The following is a 23,860-nucleotide window of genomic DNA, read 5'->3' as shown; positions in this document are numbered from 1 at the left end:
GCAAAAAGGACAAAATAAGGCAGGTAGAGACCTTTCCCCAGCCACGCAATGCAAAGCGACAGCTTCCAAAGCCCCCTGCCCACAGATCCCCTCTGCTTGGGAAAGGGGGGGTGGCCAAGAAGGGGATGGAAAAGAAAAGCCGTGATTGAACTACCCTTCCCCGGGCACTCACACTCCTTCACAGTAGGAGGAACTCGTGCCACCTCCTTCCAGCCAGCCGGCATGATCCCAAACTCCGCACAGCTGCGCCCAGGGTGGGGTTTTGGGGATGCTCTCTTTGTCTGGGGTACACCTCTCCCTCCCCAAAAGAGCACAGGGAAGGGGGGAGCAAGGCAAAACAAATACTGCGCAAATCCCCCAGGCTTATCTCACCAGTGAACAAGCCAGTGAGGACCGAGCTCCGGTATGCCATGGGGTTGATGTGCAGCACAGGGACACATGTGCAGGCACAGACGGTGCTCCTCCTGTGCCAGTGCTATATGAACCTGGCACCATGGCTCTAGCACAACTTCTGCCAGCACTCACCATCTTCCTTAATTCTGGAAATACCCAGGCAGCCAGCAACGCATTACTTACTTGCAACCCTTCATCCCAAGTCCATGAGTACCCAGGTACATCAGTCCTACTGGGACAGTGACGTTTAAAGGGCAGTATGAAAGTTACGAAGGACAGGAAAACTGCAGGCTCTAGGGCAAAACTATCTACAATAGCTCACCAGTTTTCATGCTGGACTGCAGAGGCACCAGGCCAGGAGGGTCCCAGCCTGCTTCCCTCACAAGATCTGGGCCTGCAGGACTATCAGGTGATGCTGAGGTCTTCCACTCTGTCTAGAACACACGAGGATGGTTGCAGGACTGCTGCCCACCAGCAAGAAGCTGGAGCCCAGCTGCCCAGCACAGCTCCCGGCACAGCACAGCCTCTCCAACATCTCCAAAAGCCACTTCCAGCAGCCCCCTCACCCAGCTCCTAGTTCTCTCTCCTGAAGGTACCCTTCAGGAACATGAGGCTCTTTGTTATTGTAGGGCTGCTCCAAATTGCACAGGTGACAGGAGGGTTGGAGAAGCAGGCATTATGTGCAATGAATCAGGAAGAGCCCCATGGGCTTTGAGAAACCAGATCTTGGGGAAGACTGGGCCACTGAACTGACCTGCCCAGCATTAATTCTGCCTGATGTCAGGCTGAGCTCAGGTCCCAGCATGGCTCCCCTTCATGCCCGTCTCTGCCCACCCACTTCTCTGATCGATCAGCCAGTGCAACAGCTGGGTCAGACTTCCCTTCAACAGCCGTGATGTTTTGCAAGGTGAAACACTTCTCAACCCACGAGCGACTGGCATCACAACCAGACTTTTCATTTCCTCCAAAACCTGCCCATCCCTCCACTAAGGGAAAAGACGTCTTCCCACGTGCACCAACACACAGCACAAGAGCTCATCTGCTTGACACCAGACCAACCACTTGGATTGACAGACGCTCTCTTCCCATCAGGAATCTGAGTTTTCTGCTTGGGTTTGGGGGCAAGTTTTTCTGGCTGGGCTAAGTTTCCGGAAGGCTCTTTTACAGCATCTTCACTCCAGCACTTTTAGTGCTCCCAGTTGTTGGCTCTGCTCCCAGGACACAGCAGCATGCAAGAGGGAAGGGCACACAAGGGAAAAAAGGCGAACTTCTGGAGCACAAGAGCACCAAGCGCTACTCTTGTATCAGCCCCTGGCCCGTACCGGATCTGAACAAGTCACACGTACACAACTTGCCTCAGTTTCCCCACCTATTAAAACAGCCAAATCCTCATCTGGCCTTTTTCTCTTCTTCTGAGCAAAGGATGGCACTCACTGACAGATGCACCGCTACTTTTGCTGCATCTTCACTACCCTGATTTTCACCCCAGCAAAGAACCCCACACGTTGATGGGAATATGGGACCCATCTTGTGGTTTAAATGACCGAGGGCTGTTTCCCAAAGTCCACTCAAAGGCCAGGAACACTTCCAGGCTCAGCTGTTCACCCTCTGCTCCATCCTCTGCTTTTATTCCCTCCCCCCACTCCCCCAAGCATCCCTTGAAAGCGAATGGCAATTGAGTTTGTAAGTCCCTATTCATCAAGGAAATTAATTCCTTATGCATAATTCATTTCTTTTGTCAACTTTTTTTTTCCCCCAAATGCTCCCGAATGCATCAGGAGTGGAAGCAGCAATGGGAGAACAGGAACACAAGGGGGGGGGGGGGAATGGCCTCGCTATAAGCTGACCAAGCCTACGCCCTGCACCAGCCCATCACTCCAACCCCCAGCTTGTAAGGAGTCCCAGGAGATGTCTGAGGAGGAGGGAAGCCATCACAAAATTTGACCTACCAATAAGCAGTGAGTTTGCTGGTGAGACAGAGAGGACCTATTGGCTGAAAGTTTGGGCTACATCTATGTTGTTGCCTATTCCTGGAGGTAGTTGAGCTGAGGATGGTCTCACTGTAGTTGAGCGGCATCACAAGTGACAACTGAGAGCCTGAAGAGTGGTTCAGGGCTGGCACAGAGCAGGGGCACCAGGGTGCCCAGAAGACCAAAGATGGAGGGAGCTCTGAAGGAGTGAAATCATAGTGCTCTGGTTCCTCAAAGCTTCAAAGGGGTTGGCAGCCTCCGTTCAGGCTTCTGTCCTCTTCATAGCAGGTTATGCAGGCCTTGCACTGCGCTGGATGGACATGTCCTTCAACTGTTATCCTCTCTGGGTCCCGAGCAGGCTATCCAGCCTTCACCATACATCTTGTCTGTAAGGAGGCATCTTCCTGTCTGGGTTTTTTATGGAGGAGAGCTCTGGAGCAGTGTCAGAGCCCTATTGACTGCAGAAACTTTACAGATAGGTTTACCTTGTTGCAAGCACAAGTCTGGATGGCCTGGAGGTAACACTCGCACCTTGCCAGCTCTTGGAAGGACAAGCCAGGAAGACAAACCTAGTTGCAAGAAGAGTTGGCTGGAGACGAGCCATGCCTGTACTCGGAGAGGACTCTGAACCCCCACTTCTTTCCAGTGTCAGGATTGGCCCATGCCACCAGCAGCACCCAGTTTTTTATTTCCCTGCATCTTTCACAGCATGGCAGGAATGGAACAAATCCCCTTGCCAGCTCCACCTTGCTCCTTCCCAAGGTGAGATCTTGGCTCACCCCCAGAATCAGCACAGCCCAGCTCAGACATAGGGTCACCACTGCTGAAACTCAGACTGGAAGCACTGGGGCCACATGCAACACCATAGCCCTGGCAGAACACTGCCGGCCCCAGCGGGATTGGGTACAACAGCAGCTTGAGTTACAGGGCTCGGTTTACCGCTGACCTATCGACATTTACACTCGCACGCAGCCAGTAAACCGCCTTCAGATACCTGACCAAAAAAGACTGTGGCACTTGGCCCATGCTGCTAATCCCCAAACTTGAGGAGAAGTTCACACGCAGTGCTCACACCCACGTACCGTCACCTCCCACCCTGCAAGCTGGGAAATCCCATATAAATAAAGCTTAATTGCTGCTACTCCGACACAGCACACACAGGCAAAACGCACGGTAGCCAGACTGTTTGTCTGGAATTTCCCAACTCCTCCGCAGACCAGACCCTCCAGCAGATGTTCAACCAAAGTCAACAGGACCATCATCTTACCTGCAAACCTGGGATCTTTCATAACTGAATTTCTCCCTCTGCTAGGGAGGGAAAGGCATTTGTACAGTGAAGTTGAATTCGTTTACTGCTCTGTGCTCGTGACTCTCAGTGGCGCTAAAGAAAAGGCGGAAATTAAGCGATGGGCTGAGATGCCACTACCATCTCCGACTCTCTGCAGAGGGGACACAGCCCTGGCTGCATCCTGCCCCAGCCCACAGTGCAAAAGGCAGCGGTTCGTGCTGTTCCCTGTACTAAATTTGGACAGTAAGTAACACCACCTTGTCACGGGGGTACAGAGAGCGTTTGCAACGCCCCATTTAACTGCACTGTACTCCTATCCACAGGCTTCATCAGCATATTTCAGCGGCGCCTTGATGGATGAAGATAGATGGGAGAACATCATCCTTGGTGAAATCACTGTTTTATCAAGGTTAAACCATCCTCACGCTGCACCACCTCGCTTTGTTGCTTCATTTCCAATCACAAAATTAGCAGCAGACATAACACGCATTTGCACAGACCCTGTTCCTCCCTCCCCAGCTCAACTCTCCCTTCTGTGGGATGGGGAGGGAGGGGAAGCATGGGGAGACTTCTCTCACCTCCATGCCTAAGCCCCTCCAGCTTTGTGGGCTCTGGGGACACAATGAAACCCAAAATCCACAAGAATTTCATGAAGTTGCCTCTGTGGCATGGAGGCCCAGTGAAAGCACAGCTACATCGTCCATCAGGCCTCTCCAACAGCTCCCAATAAAGCCAAAGGACCTCCAGCCCTTCTCCTTTCACCTTGGCACACCACATCCGCTGGCACATTTCTGTGGGCTGAGACCTAAAGCCATAGTGAGCAGAGGACGAGGAAGGAAAGCCAGAGGCAGGTAGGCTTTTGGTGGAGCCAGATGGCCTCATGGTAAAGGTACCAAGGGAAACAGGACGCAAGGACAGCAGCACAATAAACAACCTTTCTCCATTGTGAGCCTGGCTGGATACGGGTGGGAAAGCATGGGCAATTCAAGGAAAAGGGCACCAGAGCCGGGGAGGGAGGGGAAAGGCTTTTATCTCCGGGTCAGAAGTTCAACCCCTGCCCAGGTCAGCAGTGACAGAAAGCTGTTGCCTTCTGACACCTCTCCAGCAGCCAGCTGGGCAGGTTGATGGATTTCCCCATGGCTCCCAGCCCCAGCACTGCCCAAGTCCCCACCTGGCAGGCCAGGCACATCTCCTTCCAGCTCCTCCTGAGAGCGTCCCCTCCAGACTCTGGGGTCGTGGCCCACAGCAGCTATGCTGGGCCACTGGGCAGAGCCAGGTGCCCCTGCAAATCCAAAGCACAGTTAAAAGCTCTATCAAACCCCTTCCACAGAGCCCCTCTGCTGAGGAAGGCTTGACCCCCTGCCCTGTTTTACCAAAAAGGAGAAATATGTGGCCTTGAGCACTGTCCCTGGTGGGTCACCTTGAATCACCACATTTTTCTGAGATCAGATATTGTACGCTTGCCTTGGAGAAGACCTTGTGCAGGGTCAACAAGGCTCCAACGCATCTTAGGCAAAATCATCAGATGAGGAGCCCTTTGACTCAGAGCACCCGTCCCGCTAGAAACTCTAGATCACAGGCTCCCAAGACTCTCTGACTCAGATTTTGGGAGACCTTTTGGGGTTGAGTCACCCCCTGCCCAGAGGCAAGACCCCAGCAGAGGAAAGCACCTGTTATCCCTGCAGCTTCAAACCAGGCACTCAACTGGAAGAACATGATCCCATTGGCTTGGGAATATACACAGACAGATGACCAACGTGAGCAGCATGCAGCTTTTAAACTGTCCACGGACCCCCTCTCTGTAGCCCCGGGCTCCTAAATACCTTTCAAAAAATCTGTATCCCCTTTATAGCACTGTTTGTCTCTGCAGGGTGCTATTAAGTTGCAAGAATATCTCTGGGCCCGGGGCCAGCTGCCGTGTTGTGTGGTCCCCATTAAACACAGATGGGTCAGACTGCCTCCTACAGGGAGACCTGCTCTAGCCATGGCTTTGCATCCCCATTATGAAAAAGTCAGCTTTGGCAACTAGGCTTTCTATCTACCCTGTCACTCGCTGCCTACATGAGGCACAGGACCCCTTGGCACCTTTCAACCAAGGCTCAATGGTGTTTTGCACCAAAAAAACAGGTTAAGATGGCTTGCAAGATCATTGGCTTTACATCTGGGGAAACTGAGGCATGGGCAACCCTGGTGGGCCAGCTCAGGCTCATGAAATGCAGCACTGACCAGCCTCATTGCTGCATAGCTGCCCCCTTTCACTCTCCCCTCTGCCCCAGCTCCTCCCACACCTCCTCTGGACCAGCTCCAGACACAGCCAGCACAGCGGGTCAGGTCCATGGGGGATGCCAGCCCTCCCCTCCTCCTCCTCCAGCACGATCTCTCCTTTGCTCTTTCATCAGCAGGGAAAAGCATCCCTGATATGCAGCTGAGCAGCCAACTGACCCTAGCAGGCAGTGACCCAGGAGAAGGTCGCTTATCAAGTCCTGCTGCGCTATCTGCTGCCTCCAAAGTCATCCAGGCTGCTGGGAGGGGCTAATGCCCTTGGGGGGCTGTGGGTACATGCACACACAGAGACCCACAGACTTTCCAGAAGAGGTGGCTGGTTTCACACCCCAGCTCCTTCAGGGCTGCTTCCCCCCACTAACAGCACCCAGTCACCAGCAGAGGCAAGACAAGCCTTGCCCTGGCTCCCTCCACCCCCTGCCTGCTCCTGTCATCCCCTTTCTGGGGCAGGCAGATCTCGAGTTTGCAGGTACCATCACAACCAGCCTGGTGGAGAAGGAGCTCAGGACAAGACACTCACAGGGAAGTTTCCTCTGAACCCAGTGTGCAGTGGTTGGCTCACACTCCAAAGCACCGTGGTTTATGGCCCTTATAAAAACATTTATATAGAAACTGCCTGTTCTTATGCATATAAGGCCAATGCCTTCATACTTGGGCAGGCCCCAACACCATATTCAGGCGCAGGGAATAACCCAGCTTCCCAGTGAGCAGAGCACATCCAAAGCTGGACAGAAACCAGCCAGCATCTCCGAAAACCTCTCCAAGAGCTATATATGGATTTTGGAGCCCAGTCCCAGGTCACATTGGGAGAAGAGCCCAAGAGAGCTGTGCTGACCAGCACTCTTGAGACACGGCTACAGAAGAACATTACCAGAAAACTAAAGAACAGGTTTACAGCAGTAAAAAGAAAAGCAAAAGGTGGAGGTCTCCTTCACTTCACCCCATCCCCAGCACAGCAAGGTAAATGACAGCACGGATTAAACAGATGCAGCTTATACTAGATATTCAAACAAAACAAAAGCAAGAATTTCTGCAGTATAAATATGTCATTAGAAAGCACAGCTCTCGGTAACAATACTGCAGCAGCAGATATTCATAACAGCCCATATCTGGCTTAACATGAGACATCCAGATTGGAAAATGCTCGGTACCTTAATCTTTCAGTTCTGCAAGGATCCCAATCCATGACCTGGAGACAGAACCAGTTCCCTTTTACCCATTTCATACTGGTTGTCTCCAAATCATCTTGGGTATCCATCCCACCAGAGGGAGTAGAAACATCTTCTCAGTTGCTTCATACACTACACCACCAAGGAAATGCCTTCTTCCTCAGCTTCCCCAGGACCCAAAAAAAGCACTCAGTCCCACAGCCACCCTGGCCCAGCAGAGAGCCATCCCCATGGTAAACCCACCCCCACCTCCCAGTAATAACTAGTTTGTTCCAGACCTGTGCAGCTTTCACTAAGAGCTCATGGATCATACTCGCTCCAAACTTCACCAGCCCTGACCTGGGCTGTCCTCTGCCACAGAGGTGGCAGCGCCTCAGCCACGGGGCAGTTGGCCATCTGTCAAAAGCAAGGATGCTCTGCAAAGCTTTGCTGTCTCACGGGCCCATCTACTTCCAAGATTCAGGGACATTTGGACTTTGGTTCCTGGAGACAATTAAGAGAAATAAATCTGGTTGCTTTAGCCCCAGCACTAGAGGGGGAACAATTTTCCCTAGCACTAATGGAGGTGCTTTTCCTTACATATATATCAGCTGAGATGATGTCAAGGCAGAACATTAAATTAGCCAGCCTCTATTAATTACAGCATTTCTATTGCTCTTCCCATCTTCCAAGTGCTTTACAAACAGCATTAATTCCTGAGCATGTTATCTCCTTTCCAAAAACCTCCCTGAAGAGCTGGCAAAACCCTGCAACCTGGAGCACCCTTGGAGCGAGCAGTCCCCACCCAGCCTCGTGGTCCCCCAAGTGCATCCAGGCTCCCACCGTGCCTTTGCTCAAGACCATTGTTTGGAGCTGGAATGGGAGCCCGGCTAATCAAAAGGGCCAGGACTCCCCAGTGAGGTCTGTCCCTGGCCAGTCTCCCATGGGCTGGGACTTACTGCTGTCCTCCCACCCCCGAGGGCTGCTAGCACTCCAACTTCAGCATCGCTGCCTCACCTCTCACTGGGTGGAGAATTTCTCCCACCATTAAAATTAACAAGGTGGGTTTGCAGAGACGAACTTGCTACAGAGCCCCTCCTGTACCTGGAGTTTCGGGTTGTTTTTAAATTGAGTTGCAGTCCTGTAAGTGCAAAGTTATACCAAGCGTCATTTACTTTACTGCTGAGCAATGAGAAGCAGGGGGGTAGTAGGGCGCTCCCCTCCTAGCATGCCATAAAGCATCGGGTGCGCACAGGCACACAGATGCTGCCTGCAGTTCTCCTCTGCTCCAGTCCGGCAGTGCTCCCCGTGCCAAGAGCTACAGCCTGGAAAATGGCACTTGTGCTAAAGTGCCCGCATTAATCAAATCTTCATTCACACCAGCAGAGAGAGAGAGGGAAAGGCAGAGAGATCCCACCAGCTCCCTGAGCCCAGCCTTAAGTCCACCCAGGATGGGAAAAAGTGCACTCCAGTACTTTGCCGGCCAACAGCCTCTGCGCAATGCGACGGAGGCCATGACAGCAGAAATGGGCAGCGAAAACCTCCGTATCGTAGCTTTCATAGACCTAAGCATTCACTGGAAGAAAGGCAAAACTACAAATTTCCAAACCAGATTTAGCAACATGGGCAAAATTGGTAGAGAAGGGCCATGCAATCCCAGCAAAATCACCAAGCTGTGTTTTGACCTGAGAGACTGACCACAACATTCTAACTGGTTCCCACCCCTGGGACCACTGACCCATCAATCACAGGATGCTATGGAGACAAGCTTAGCAATAGCAATGGGGAGATTATGTGTTGAAACCCCAGGGGCAAGGAACCCATGAGAGTGATTGCTAGACTTAGGGCTACCCCTAACACCACGCAAATATAGGGCAATCTCAGCCTCTTAGCAATGACTGGCAGGAGCAGAACAGATGCTAACCATATCAGCACCAACCTTATACTGGGAGACCCAACACCAGACTGGCCACTCACACCCCAAATCAGCCCGCTGGGATGGGTGGGGAGCATGTGTGGGCTGACCCCTTCCTCAACACTGCAACAAGAGCATCCTTGTCAGATATTCTTCTAACCTGTTCTTGGACACTCATCACAAAGGTGAACCTACCAACTCCACAGATATATTTACACTTGCATACACCACCTGAAGAAGAGGTTGCTTCAGCATTGCATTTATTACTACTTCTCACCTGGCTTTTGGTGTAATATTTACTCCTTCAGTCTGTGAAGCAAGAGTACATCTGCTGTCCTCTTTGGACTAAAGAGAGCAAGGACCACCTTGATTTTAGCCTGCCTAAGAGCCTAACTCCCATCGAGAAGACTGTATGACAAAGTCTTCTCCAAGCTTATGCAGCTATCTGTGGCACTGGAAAAAAATCAAATATAGATCATCCAATCCCCAAGGAAGTGCTCGCCAGGTAAATCAGGGAAAAAAAGCATTAAACACAAAGTGCAAGACTGGGAAGGTGGAAGAGGGATGCCCCTTCCTCCCATTTTAATAACCTAAAGTTGCAAGGACAGAAAGAGCTCTTCAAACTACACCGAGTTGGGCACGGCAGCATCATGCTTAACCAGTTTTCTGCTCATCAGCAGAGAAATGAGCACAACATGCTCCAGTTTCTTCCACTGTTCTGCCTTTTTCTGTTCCTCACAGAGCCTCTGGACAACCAGACAAGAAAGACCTAATGCTCGAAGGAAAAGTCAACTGGGGCGCAGCCCCACCAAGATCTTAATTCAGACCTTAGATCAGACCTATCCTTTCCCTGCTGCAAAGGCACATCAGGAAACAGTACCCTGGCCACAAGAAACAAACTGAATCTTCACAAAACCCTGCCACCCTACACGTGCCAGACACTCATGGTTTCAGCACCCTTGCACAGGAAGTGGGAAGGTGCACCACAGGTATGTTGGGACCTGGTCCTCCCAGCATCAACAGCCGGTTTCAGCCCTTCTCCCCTCTGCGCTGTTATGGGGTCTAAGGCACAGGGCAGCACCACAAGGCAGGGCAAGGTCTCCTTCAGGCTTTGGTTACAAAGCAGCCTGGTGTCCAACCCGCAGCAACAGCGTCAGACTGTGCTCAGCAGCCCATCCCCTCCAAAGCTATCACCTCCCAGCTCCGTGGCAAGCCGGCTGAGACAGCCACAGGCTTCCCCAAGCAAGATGCGCCACGACACCTTTGCTCAGCACTTGGAGGCAAGAGGAGGGAAGATAGTCTATCCAAAGCCACTTTCCAACCAGCCTTAATAAGTTAATGCAGAAATCTTCCCAAAGAGTCTGGCTATAGGAGACACTGGTCTCCACTGAATCAAGATCTGTTATGTTGTAATATAATAGATGTAAATTAAAACAGAAAATCTATCATGCCTCTAATGTAGCCTGATAGCTGAGCGTGTGGATCCGTACAAGCAGAAGCACAGAGAGGAAGGGTGATATATGGCGAAGCTGGATAGAGGGTGAAAAGCGTGGCGAGACGAGCCGGAGAATGACGCAGCCCGCTCTACGCTCCTCAGACCCAAGGGCAAGAGAGGAATAAATGTTGATTAGTGTTGATTTTGTCCAACGAACGCTTGTCGAGTGACAGTTGGACTAAGCTGCTCTGAAAGAGAAGCATTAATCTTGGTCTGGTTTAAGTAGAGTATATTAATTTGTGTCATTTTTACTAAGTCGTACTGAGAAAGGCTTCTTACTGCTTTGCATCTGACTGCTTTGGTGGTTTAGCCTACTTTATTTTTTTTTTCTCCCTTTTTCCCTCCTTCTCCCTTTTGAACAGATACGGCGGCAGCAGCAACATATTCAAATAGCTCAGCAGGAGAGCGGGGGACCAAACGCTTCGCTCCTGGATTAAGAAAATAAACTCCCAGGGTGTTGGCATAGCAACAGCATTTCAGATGAACTGCTATATATTCCATGATTAATAAATTAACATTTTTTTCATATGGTTGTTCCTCCTTTTCTTTCCCTCCTTCCGATGGCAGGAAGGAGAGCAGGAGGGGGGGTGAGCAGCACACAGGGAAGGCTGGCGCCAATGTCCCCATGAGCTGGGGCTGGGAATCTGCCCAAGCAGGGTCTGCTTTCCTCTCCACGCACCCAGCTGCAACACAGAGATCACCCTGCAGAGATGTGGGAACACCATGGGGTCATGAGTCCCCATGTTTTGGGGCCAAGGAGAAATGGGCCTCTGGTGGATGGGGATGGAGATGTAGCACAGCCGAGGAGGCAGGCACAGGCAGCCCCACCACAGGCAGGGCTGGTGGTGCTGCCAGTGCTGGGACACGGCTGGTTTCAACTCCCCTTTCAGGGCTGAACAGTCCTGACAGGCCAAGGAGTGTGCACTCTCACTGTGAAGGAATGAAGCAGGCAGCAGCACAGGCAGGCTCGGTTATGCTCCATTCCTGCTGTCGGTGGGATCAAGAGCCTCACAAGCAGGTCTCTGCCCCTTGCTGGCAGATCAGCCCTTTTGCGGCTGCTTTCTCCTCTCTGCTGCCTGCCTTCTTTTTTCCTTTTACTTACTTTTATGGAAAAGAGACTAGAGGGAGAAGCTAGAGAAAATACCATGAATTAAGAGCAAAAGACTGCGAAGTTCCCCAGAGCAAACTGCATGCGCAGAGTTAATTTTCCATGGCTGGAGCAGGTAACAAGAGCTCCCACACGTTTCGCAAGCCCTTCTGAACATAACCGGGCAATCCCATTCTGGTACGAACAAGAAACCAGAGCCTCCCCAAGGAGCACCGGTGAGTGACTGACCCAAATTCAAACACTTTCTTCCTCCTGCCAGCACTGGCAAAGTGACCAGTACTGAACTGTATCCGCCTTCAGGCCCTACTGTGCTGCACTGCTAAAAGTCTGAACAGAGGAGGGAGAAAACCAACAATTCAGGATTCATTATAGCCCCCTCAAATTAAAAAGGTCTGGTGATATGCTGAGCCGGGAGAGCTTTGCCAGGAGGGCAGGCTCCTGCCAGAGTAAAGGTTGGCGGGGCAGGCTGTGCCCCATTCTCAAACATTCATACCAGGCAGTCTGCATTCCATGGGATCACCATGTTGAGAAGGTTCAGGCTTGATCTATGTGCTGCTCCCACTGAATTCAAGAGGTTTGGGGTTTGGTTTCTTTTGTTTGTTTGTTTGGGGTTTTTTTGTTTGGTTGGTTTGGTTTTCCTGTGCATTTTTTTTACTGTATGTTTTTTATTTTGTTTGGTTTTTTTAAATCTTACTGTAACACCTCTTGGATCTGCAAACATGTCCTGAACATCCCCATCACCTGTGCTGCTCATGGCCTCTTTGGCACCTTAGCTATCCTCCCCCAGCTCCACCACCCAAAGCTGCTTTGCTTCAGGCACCAACCAAAGTTGAAACGTTTCCTCTTCTTACAAAAATCTGAATTTGTCTCGGTTTCATTAAAGCATGAAATCATTTTGACAAGGCTTGAGTTACATCCACCAGAAGCTGCACGTGCACATAGGCATACTGTAGGCACGCGCTCTGCACACCTCAGTTTGAGAATTAAGATCCTGAAGAACAACCAGTATTTTTAAAAGCATTTCAGCTGTTCAAGACCCCAAGTCTGCTTTTCAAACCTGGCTAGGAATGAGGCTTCTCAGCTTCTCCCAAGATCAAAACTTGGGCAATCCAGGAACATTACCAAAGGGGCTTATACATGCCAAACCCAGCAGTTCTGCACTCACTGCCCCACACACAGCTGCAGGCAAATGGCAGAAAAACAAGACGAGTCTCAGCTGGTATAAATGGGTAAAGTTCCTCCATCACCAGCAGGAATACCCTGGTTTAAGCCCACTGCTAATCCCTTCCAGTATCTTCTGAGGTTTTAGGAAACTCCCCACCTTCACAGCATCGCCCCTCTGACTGTGCAAAGCCCCAGCACAAGCTGTGCCATTGTGCCAGGTCCCTCCGTGTTCTCTGCACCATTGGAGTGTACTGCAGGGTCTCCAACCATGCCTCAAGCGCACCCTCTCACCAATGAGACCTTCCTCTGCTGATGGCAATCCTAAAGAAATGGAAACCTTTAAAATTGGAGCCATCAGGGAGAAGGAAGCAGAGCACAGCCAGTACTTTCCTCTACTCGATATTGCCACTGCTGGGGACAGCAGGCAAGCAGCAATGGAACGGTGTCCACCCCTTGACATTATCTTACCGTCTGAAGCACAAAGGACTACCTAAAAAACCCTCGCTGGTTTAATGCTGTTTCTCAATGACTTTTCTTATGGATCCTGGAGGATAAGCTGTATCAAAGCATTTCCACAGCTGCATACAGAGAGCTGGGGGTAACCTAAGCCTTATATTTAAGCAACTGCCAGCCTCTTGCCCAGCACTAGTAGTTTTTATGGGAAAGACAGAAGCAAGCACACACCTGTGGTGACACAGGATGCTTAACACCAAACTTCAGAGGTGCCTTTGGATATTGGCACGTTCTTAGTCTAGTCCGGTTTTAAAACACATCCTGACTTGCAATACGTTTATTAAACGCATCAACAATTGGTCTACATGTAAGGACTGAGTCCCAAATCCAAAATATGCAGAACCTGGGATTTATCTACACATCTGAAGGTGGGAACGTTCCTCAAACTTCCCAAACGCCATCCGTGAGAGCCCACATGGAGTCACTGTAGCTACTAATTCCTTCGCTAACACCTTCCACCTAACCCAAGAGATTTTAGAAAAAAATCAATCCATCAAAACACAGAGTCCGTGCGTCAGCCCCTTCTCTCACAAGGAAAGGCCAAGACCCTGACAGGCAAAGTGAGCACACACATCACAGTTCATTTTCCCAGGGCTGAATTGAGGGAGCCAGGGTCAGTGTGGGAAGAGGTGCAGCCACTACTTTCCAAGGTGTGTGGCCCGGGAGAGAGCAAATGAGGCACTCCTTGCCCATAAAGGACCAGTGCCATAACTTAGGTGCTTTTTCAGCAGTCTAAAATGTTACAGAAAAGATCCTGTTGGCCCTACCTTTTTATCTGAATGCTGCCATGCGCAGAGGCTGTGTCCCTCCAGCAAAGAGCCTTGCCCACTTCAGAGACTATGTCACACCCGTCTTTAAATCATTAGTCCTTAAACTGACGTGCCAGACCAGATGGTTCTCAGCATCCTCATCAGGGACAGCATCAAGTATGAGAACCTCTTCAAAATGTAAGTGGTCAACCAGCCAAGAATGGGATGGGGAAACCCTCAAAGAAACAAAAAAAAACAGAAAAGCCTCCTGGAATTTGTTCATGATGAATAACCATGTCTGTTCTGCTTCCCCCAATTTCCCCAGTTTAAAATGAACCCTGTAAAGAATCAGGAGCTCGAAAGACAAGAGGAGGCATGTAAAATAGTGCCAACCACACAGCATGCTGCAAAATCCCTCCAGGCCCTCACAGCTTTTGCCCCCTGCAGTATAATCCCCAACAGTGCTATTTAGACCGTTTCTGGCCTCACTTACCTATTCATCCCTTGTCCATCCTGAATTTCACCTCCCAGTTCCTAATCCAGGGACAGCTCTGTGTTACCCATTCGATAGTCCCTCACCATCTGACACCCACACCCCTCATCAGTTCATCCAGGGAGAAGCAAAGTAGCAACACTTGCTCCTTGAACTTGGCAAGAAGGAGCTTCTTTTTTGGAAAAAAAAATCTTTAACCACCCCCAAAATCAAAGAGAAAGTCTGAATTCAAACTTAGGTCAAGAATCCCAAATAGAGGACCAACCAGACAATTAATCATTAATTCCACGCTGCTCAAAAATCCAGAAGTTTAGCCCTAGACCATGTCCACCCACATACCTGATTTAAGGGCGCCTCTAATTTTCTGGGCTCACCATCAAGCTACCTACATCATGCTTGCAAAGCTCCATTAATGCATGCTCAGCAAGACCTGCTCTCCACAATTTGCAGCCAAGACCACAAAAGAGAAACCTGTGAAAGGTCTTCTGCTGCTATTACTCTTTTGCTTTTACAAAAGACCCCATGAAACTCCAGTGCTGTGCAAAGAAACGGTATAAATAGGTAAAACGCTGTTCATCTAACAAGCTTCTACTCAGCATCCTGGAGTCGCTTATTCATTTATTTTCTTAAGTTTCTCTTGATCCAGGTGTTTCCTACCACATGCTAGCCCCCTAACATCCCCTTGGCAAGTGGCTGCTGGTAGGTCGCCTGGTCTGCCACAGAAATTAATGAGGCTCTACCATGAAGGGAGAATTTCTTTCTGTAACTCCCTAGCTCCGATCCCATACATCTGGAGTTCCTGAAACTCCCTTTATTTCAGCAGTTCTATTGCATTAATAAGATGTCTGGAGACACATGCCATACCCAGTTAGGAAAACGAACTAAGATCTCTCCTGCTCTATCAAGTGTGGCCTCTGCAGCCCAGAAAGCCCACTGCTACCCTTTTTGCCAAACCACAATGCAAATAACACATCTAATTTGCTCTCCGCTGTGCTCCTTAGGTCTTTTGCAACATTACTGATTTCCAAGAGCTTTCCTCCCACTGAATCTTTCCGGTTTGGATCGTGACGGTAGTATTTTGCAATTCCTTCCTTGCACATTCATGAAAGTGTTGCTGTTTGCCACTAAAAAGCCACTTGCTGGGCTCTACCCCAAAGGCAGCTGTGTTTCAATGGTCGAGAAGCTAATAATATACATTACCATACCGGTAGGCAGGGAGAGACATGCACTGATGTTTATATCTTCCCCACACAACCAATGCACAACACTGACAGGTTTTTTCGGAGCAGAATTTGGAGATGGAGGGAAGCGCGTGAGACAGTCATGCCACGGGAGTGAGCGGCAGCATGCCACCAGCACCCCAGCTCCCGATCGATAGTCCATCTGTAATAGAAGATCAATCGCTTCCATTTTGCAAGGTGTTAAGTGTGACGAGGACTGAATTAAAGCCGAGAGCATAAGAGCAGCTATAAGTTATGCCTTTTTCCTTCGCCCCTTTCCCTTTTAAGAAACAAACCCATAAAACTGTACTTTTTTTCTTTCTTTTTCCCTGCCCCCTCCCTCTCCCCTCTAAGATTTTCAATTAGGTGAGTGGAAGGACGAATGGTGCAAATACATTTTGTTCAAGTTCTAAGTGCTTTTGAAACCCCCTGTCAAAGCATTTAGTAACGCAAGATTTAAGATGCCCAATTAATTTTTCCCCAACAAGGAGCCAAAAGTAGATGCAGGAGGAGGTTAAAAGCTAAGCGTTTAATTAATATTAAATTTATATGATTCTTTATCACTGAAAGCATTGTAAAATTGAAAAAGCAGTTAATTTTATGGTCACTGTGTATTCCTCTGCTTTGATCTTTGATCCGTGGAATGAAATCGTGGAGTGTAAAGATTCTCCTGCTTTATTATACCTGTCTCATGGCAGAGATGCTGAGTGAGGTGAGCTCATCTGAAGCCCAGCACAAACCAGGCAGGGTGGTACCCAGGCACGAAGCCCACACGCTGCCCGAGGCTTGGAGGTGCACTGCTTGCAGTCACCTCCCAAGGGGAACTTTGTGCCATTTGGCCGAGGATGGCACGAAACTCTCCTGTACGCCACCGCTGCCTCGCTGCTGATTCCTGGCCTCCCCCGTGCCTATCTGCCAGCGAGACAAAGAGCTATTATGCAGAACGGATTGCACTGGAAAGAAAAAAAGGGGGAATAATTTCTGCAGGGCTTTTTATGTGTTGTTTTTTTTTTTAATATATTTTTAAATCCCACTGGGAGCCTCATTATAATTTAGTTATTAGCAGGGGAAAAAAACCAAATAAGTAAAGGAAATTTAACATCTTTAAAAAAATATATTTAAAGGGAGGAGAAAAATCAACAGGATGAAAGTTCTCCAAGCTTCACAGCAGTTGCAAATTCCTGTCAAACATTTTAGGCAGCCCCACGGGCAGCGAGCTGCCTTGGGGTCAGCTTCCCATCACAGATCCATTGCCACTCCCGGCCAGAACAGGAAGGGTGCCCTGGATTACAGATGCCCAAGCAGCCCAGCCAGATACCCATGACAGGAACACATGTCCACACCAAGCAGTACCATCCAGTCCCACTCCTTTCACCCAGCCCTCCACTTCGAAACTATTTGAAAGGCCATGTACATCTTTCCCTGTCCCTTCAATTCAGTGCCTCCTTCCCAGAGAGAGGTACTGTATGTATACTTATATAATCATATAAGAAAGTGAGAGTTTAAAAAGAATTTAATCTTATTAAATTCTTTATTTTAGGGCAGGTACGTAAGTCATACATATGAAGAGGCACAAAGTAATGAAGCGGTGCGGCTCTCAGGATACAGCTAGGAAAACTGGGAAGTCATTAAGGACAGACAAAAATTAGGCTTGATATCAAGAAATTACTTCTTGATCTAATAATTGGCACTGCTTCATAAGCAATGGGAATTAATACCGTTAACCCTTTGCCCCCACTCTTCAACTTCTTTTTGGTTGCTGTCAGAGAAGGACAGTCACCTTATCCCCACATGAAGGGTTCCAGCACAGCAGCAACACATGTTGTCCCAGGTCATGCAGTGGTGATGGAGCAGAGCCTGGAAGAGAAACCAGGTTTCTCCTCTCCCACAGGATGCCAGAAGACAAATTCTCTTCTACTAAGCAGAAGAGATGCCAGACACACAAAGAAGTAGTCTTTAACCTCAGGGAGCCTGAACGGGATAGATGTAACAACAGCAGGGTGGTTGTTTCTGCTAATATCTCTGTTCCCATCCATGTCTCATGCTTCCTGTGTCAAAGATTTGTGGTTTTCATATCCCCACTGGACGAGGCATGGAGTCCGATCATCAGAGATGCTGGCCACCAAATCTTACCCTCCAGCTGGCACCTGAAGCCTATAGCCAGCCTAGTTTTTTAAGACTCAGACTATCCTTGGCCCAGCCAAGACAGGAGGTCAGATTTCCAAGCACTCAGCCCTGCCCTTGAACCAGGCACTGAACTTTCAAGCCTTGTAAAAGCACGTCAACCAAAAAAACCTGAGAAGTATCTGCAATTGTCCATGGGGAGGAATCTCAAGCCAGACCGCCCTCTCCACTGTTCAGGGAAGAGAAACAGGTACCAAGGAGCTCACCTCCTGCTAACATTCACATCAAAGGTGGTGCTTTCAGGATCTGCTTGACAGAAGTCCTGCATGACTTCTGGTCTTCTCCCATGGACCAGAAGGCATGCATGCTCAAGCACGGCTGTGTATCTATCCTAGGAAGAGCTGCCATTAAGTGAGATGTTCAGGGGACACATACAGCACACAGGAGACCTGGTGATGCTTCAGCAACTCCTCTGCTTCCTCCCAAGTGATGGAGAACAGCAGGTCCACCACAGCTCCAGCCGCACACAGCACAGCCTCCCCACACAGACAGACCAACTGTGTTTTATACGTATACATGCAGATATCGACAGATGGAGAGAGAAGATTACTGTGCCCATAAATTGAAGCTTTGGTCACGTCAGTTCAAGAAGCAGAATAGAAAATTTAGAGCCAAAAAACCAGCTTGTGTCAGTCAGGCTGATGAGCGCAGGCGCCAAAAAACACACCCCTTAGCACGGGGAGGCGAGATGCAAGCACACGCGCGCACGCAGGGACCCCGCTTCTCTTCATCTATTCTGAGCAACTGTTTGTCTGAGGCCACATGCAACTGGATTTGTCAAGCCCCTTTTTAACAACTTCTTGTCACAGTCCATTACCAAATTGCATATAGTTATATATTCCACTAATTAGGCTTCTAAAATATCATTAACATGTCTCTTGATCATTAGCATAACGTATGAGGCGTCCTCGTTAGGCACGACTCGAGTTTGTTAACGCAGTAATGAAAGGCATGGGGCTGGTACTGCAGGAGCCATGCAGACATAGGAGGCTGGAAACATCAAAAGCGTCAGTGCCAGGCTTAAAAAAAAAATTAACAAGATCAGCGAGAGGCAGGGGCAGAAGCCAATCGCTGGGAAACTGGGGTGATGTGGAAGGTGGAACAAGCATCTCCAGAAAGGCAGATACTTCACATACACCGCGAGTCTTCCTGGACTAAAATAACATCCTCATGATCTGGGTACAGGGCAGGTCAGGGATGAGTCAGGGTTGCAGACCTGAGCGCACCATCGTTGGGGTCTGGATAAAATGGCAGTGATGGTCAGGGTCCACGGAGGACTTCAGCCTCAAGTCCCACGGCACAGACCTGTGTCCACAGTTGAAACTCTTCCTGTCTGGTTGACCCCAGGACACCCCTCACACCTACTTGGCCCAGCCCTGCTCCACACAAAAGACACCCTGCATCCAAAATCCAGTGCAAGACACACATTCCTCCCTCCTCCAAAACCAACATCGTACACTCCCTCTCCCCAGCCCCAAGATAAAAGAGGTCCAATGCAATGCCTAGCACCACCCTTACCCAGCCAGCTCAGACTAAGCCACATTGAGCAACCACTCCAGTTAAACTGGTGATGAAAAACCACCACCCACCAGGCATTACACAGTGGGAGATCAAGGGTGTTAGAGACAGCAACCCAGGATGGTGCACTGACATGGGACCTTAGTCAGGAACGTAAGAGAAAGGCCTGAAAGGTCTCCAGTACCCAAATTCGACCCCAGACAGCAATATTTGCTTATGTGCTTCAGTGTCTCCAGGGCTGGGGGGTGAAGGATGTGAATTAATAGCCAAAGGTTTGACCAGGACAGATGCTTCCATGTCCAAGCCAGCTCATGTATCAGTGGTTACCACCGTTGCTATAAATAAGCAGGGACTTTTTTTTTCCTTTGAGCGAATAACTCAATAAGTCACCACATGAAAGATATTGTAAATAGCTCCAGCAGAGTGCAAGTCAGGGCTGCTTCCAATTAGCTTTCACTTACGCTGCCTGCGCCAAGTTTGCAGAGTTTGTTCCCAACACGCTGCTCGCTGTCTGGGGAGAGGTGGGGAGCAAACCCCACTGCAATCTGGGCCACCACTCCTCCACATTAGAAATGATCTTCTCATTAAAGCTGCAAGGACGTCAAAGCAAGTGAAAACAACCCGCATAAGCATTTATCTTTGTCCAGATGTTAATGCAAAGGTGGGGGGGAGGAAACAACCAAGAGCTTTTCTTCAGCTGCTGAGAGCGAACACCACCACCACCGCAGCAACAGCTTAGAAATACAAAGCAACACACAACTTTTTATTAGAACAGACATAAAACAAGCTCAGCGAAGGCAGCCCAGGGGCTTTTTACGCACGCATATGAAGAGACATACACCCCTCCCCATGCTTCTACAAAACGGGTAGGACGCATCCTCATGGGCGACACCACTGCCAAAACAACAGGGGAAGATGGATGATTTTGGGACTCTTCATCAAAAAATTCCTCTTCCATGAGATAAATGCAGTGTCAAGACTCTTTCTGAGTTTTTATTCATTCATACACACAACCTTTGCGTCCTGCACATGCGTGCGCCTTCACACAGCAGCTGGTACCGATACAGAGGAGCATCTCAGCCAGGAAACTATCACCAGGAAGATAAAATACAGGGCAGGAGAGTGCGGGATCAGTTGGTAGCCTACAGGGACAGGAATCCTGGGGAAGGGGCTTAATTCCCTACCACCTCGGTCTCGGGAGGGCTCTGGGAAAGTCACAGGGTGTCTGTGCCTCACCTTCTGCCATCAGGATGGTGATACAGATGCCTAACCTGACCCAGGAGATGGAGGGGGTTGAGGAAATCAAAGCCTCCTCAACACATCATAATTTTAGCCAAATCTCCCTTCATAAGTTACCACACAACTAGGTACCACCCTCACCCACACATTTTGCAAGGTGGTCAGCAACACCCCAGAGCAGGACCAGGAGGTCTCCCTAAGCAAGTAGATATATTAGTTCATACCTGAGCAGCCTCCCTTCCCTGCTGACCCAACAATAACACTGCATTGAAATATGGACACTGTAAAGCATCCACTGTTTTGGGGAGAGGGGGTTACAGCAGTCAGCACAACACATACCACTTTTGTTTTCTTCCTGCCTTTCAAGCCAAAAGTAACAATCACAAGAAAGAAAAGCCACTAACACTCGATAAAGCTTTTCAATTTGAAAGAGGTCAGGAAAAAGTTCCAGGAAAGGGAAGAGAAACAACCTTCTTTTAAATCCTTTAATGCAGTGAGAATCAGCTCTCACAGGCTACAGGTTTATATTTTTCCTTGTAGTTTTTCAACCATCTTTAACCCCCCCACACCTATGCCCCATCTTCTTTCCACTCCCTCCTGTGCTCCCAAATGGCGGCAGCGCTCTCTTAAAATGGCCAGAGAGGAACCTCTCCCCTCCCTGTGCAGGAGGGCACTGGGTTGACCTCTCCACATCTGGACATGGCTTCAGCCTCCGGCTTTCCACGGCAAACACCAGCAGCACAGCGACCTTCCTGGAAATGCAGTCCTCTGACCTCCCTTCTCTGACCCACCCACCTCCCATCCCTCTGCTGAACTCTACCACACTCTACCCCAGCCAGGCTGGGGACACAGCACTATCTCACAAGGGGTGCAACTCCTCCAGACAGGGCCTTGACAGCTCTCAGAGACACAAATCCAGGGTGTATTTGCTTGGGAGATTGAAGTGGGGTCAGAGAGAAGAGGAAGACAATCCAGATTACAAACCATCCAGATTTAACTAACTAAAGCAAACAGCCTCAAGAGCAACAAATCCATTCAAATCCTAGAGCTGTTTTACTTTTGATCACCTGGAGAGCACTCACCACAGAAAACTTGCTTTATCCAGCACATCTATTGCGCAGCCAGCCAGGAGGGGTTACAGACCCATCAACATCTCTATCGGTGCAGTGGTAAAGCCTTGGTGGGTCTTCTTCCTTCTCATACTGCACCAGATCTAACCAGGCTGTTGAATGAAACTCTGCCTTCCCCAACCTTCTCCGGCCAGACTGGCATGAGGTGGTACATCCTCTGGCTTTTCCAAGCCACACATAGGCCCTGCCCTGTGCAGGTCCAGCACTCCTTCCTCTACATGCCCCAGCTTTCCTGCAACTCACACAGCCACGTTTCTCCATAGGAGCTGCCTCTCCCAAAATACCAACAATTTTAACACATTGATGCATTGCTGGAAGACCACAGCAATGCTCGTGTGGAACAGGAAACCTCATCCCGACAGGGCCAACAACCAACCACCCTGTCCGCTTGGGATTGTTTTTCCAGACATCCTCCCACCCAGACTGCAACTGCCCAAGGCAACCTGGAGCTCCCCATGCCTTGGATCATCACAGCTGGAAAGAGCATGACAAAGAGCAGAGCAGATGCTAACGGCTCAGGGCATTTGCAACACCAAGAAGCAGAAGGGCTCACACCAATGGCATCACTTGCTACCAGCAAGAGGAACAGGCAGTTTTTCTATATAGGACAACTTTTCCCATGCACATCACCATCCCCAGTTCCCTGGTGACCAGGTCCCTCAGCAGCAAGCCTACTGATTTTTTTGCTCTCCTTGCTGGGTGAGTGTGGAGACCCCATCCTCAACCCCTAGCCATGCTGGGGGCAGATCACATCGATAAAGCCTCATGCATGCAGCAAGACATGAGCTTCCCTGCTGCCCACCATCAACTTCATTTGTTTATTTTTATTTGAGCAAAACTTCAGCTAGGCTGGGGGAAGGCTGGGAGGGGGACAAACCCCTAGAAAGCTGGGCTGTGCATTGGTCTCCAAAGGGACTGAAATGGGGGATGGGAGGAGGGGCCAGCTCTCCTTTCCAAAGGAGCTTTCAATAGGAAACAGATGTCAAGGGCCTGAGCACCACAAGCAGGATTTGCAGCAGGCTTCCCTGTCTCCACACTCCCGACAGAATCCGTTTTAATTAAAATATTTCAGTTTGAGCACGAGGCAAGGGGTAGGGGAAGCAGGGAAAGGTCTAGGGGTTATGTGCTTGTTACCTCTGCACAGGCAGCAAGGTTTGTGGCAGGGCTGGAGGGGGTGCTGGGGTGCATAGCATTGGGTTGGAGACCCTGTCCCGTACCCCCCAGCCAGGCTCCCTCCCTCCAGCAGGGCTTGACATAAATTCTGCTGACCTTGAGTGAAAAATTGCCTAGTTTCGGTACCGAAAAAATAACATTACATCATGTAGGCTGTGTCAGGTTCTATCAATGCCCCCTTCCCACCCACCCCCAAAGCAAGGGGGATGTAACCCAACACTATGAAAACACCAGCCTGGAGAAGAAAGGGGGCCTTTGTCTTAGACCATCAGCTCCCTGCTCCTGCCTGAAGTGAAGAAAGATCTCCGAAAATGTTAGGCTGGGAGGTACAAACTCCAGGCGTGCTCCCTCCACGGCCCCTTTCCTTCCCCATCCCCACCTTCAAACGCCCTGCCTCTTTCTTTCTTAAAAACTTCTGCCATTACCAGGAATTGATCCAGAGCTCCCTTCTCCCTCAGAACTCTTGGCAAAGGTCATCCCTGTGGAAAAACGAGGGTGCCAGGAAGCCTGAAAGCCCAGCTGTAGGGTCATTAAAGCCTGACTTTAAGCCTGGATAAGTCAACCTATGGGTTCAAAGTGTCCTCCAGGTGAGGATCCATCCTGGCTTTCTTCCCAAAGGCACCCGACTCCCCTACAGGAGGGGATGCAGAGCAGAGGATGCAGAGACACCCACACCCAACTCCAGAAAGGCAAAACAGGGAAAGGCCAGGACCTGAACAGTGAGGAGGGGAGCTGGGGGGGGCTCTGCCAAGCCCAGACACCCAAATGAACCCACACACCCCATCAGAGCTGAGGTAGAGAGTGTCTGCCTATGCCATAGGGACAGGCATAAGCTGACAAGGAGAGAGAAGGAAACTGGTGCCCACAGGATCTGATA

General features: G+C 49.8%; 1 protein-coding gene across 2 annotated transcripts in view; it reads right to left on the bottom strand.

Moving 5' to 3' along the window:
• PBX1 (PBX homeobox 1) overlaps positions 1-23,860 on the bottom strand; it is a 134,767-nt gene that overhangs the window by 82,791 nt on the left and 28,116 nt on the right. The window lies entirely within an intron of this gene.

Source organism: Phalacrocorax carbo, chromosome 6, assembly GCF_963921805.1.
Source record: "Phalacrocorax carbo chromosome 6, bPhaCar2.1, whole genome shotgun sequence".
NCBI lineage: Eukaryota > Metazoa > Chordata > Aves > Suliformes > Phalacrocoracidae > Phalacrocorax > Phalacrocorax carbo.
This window is presented reverse-complemented; position numbering and strand designations above follow the sequence as displayed.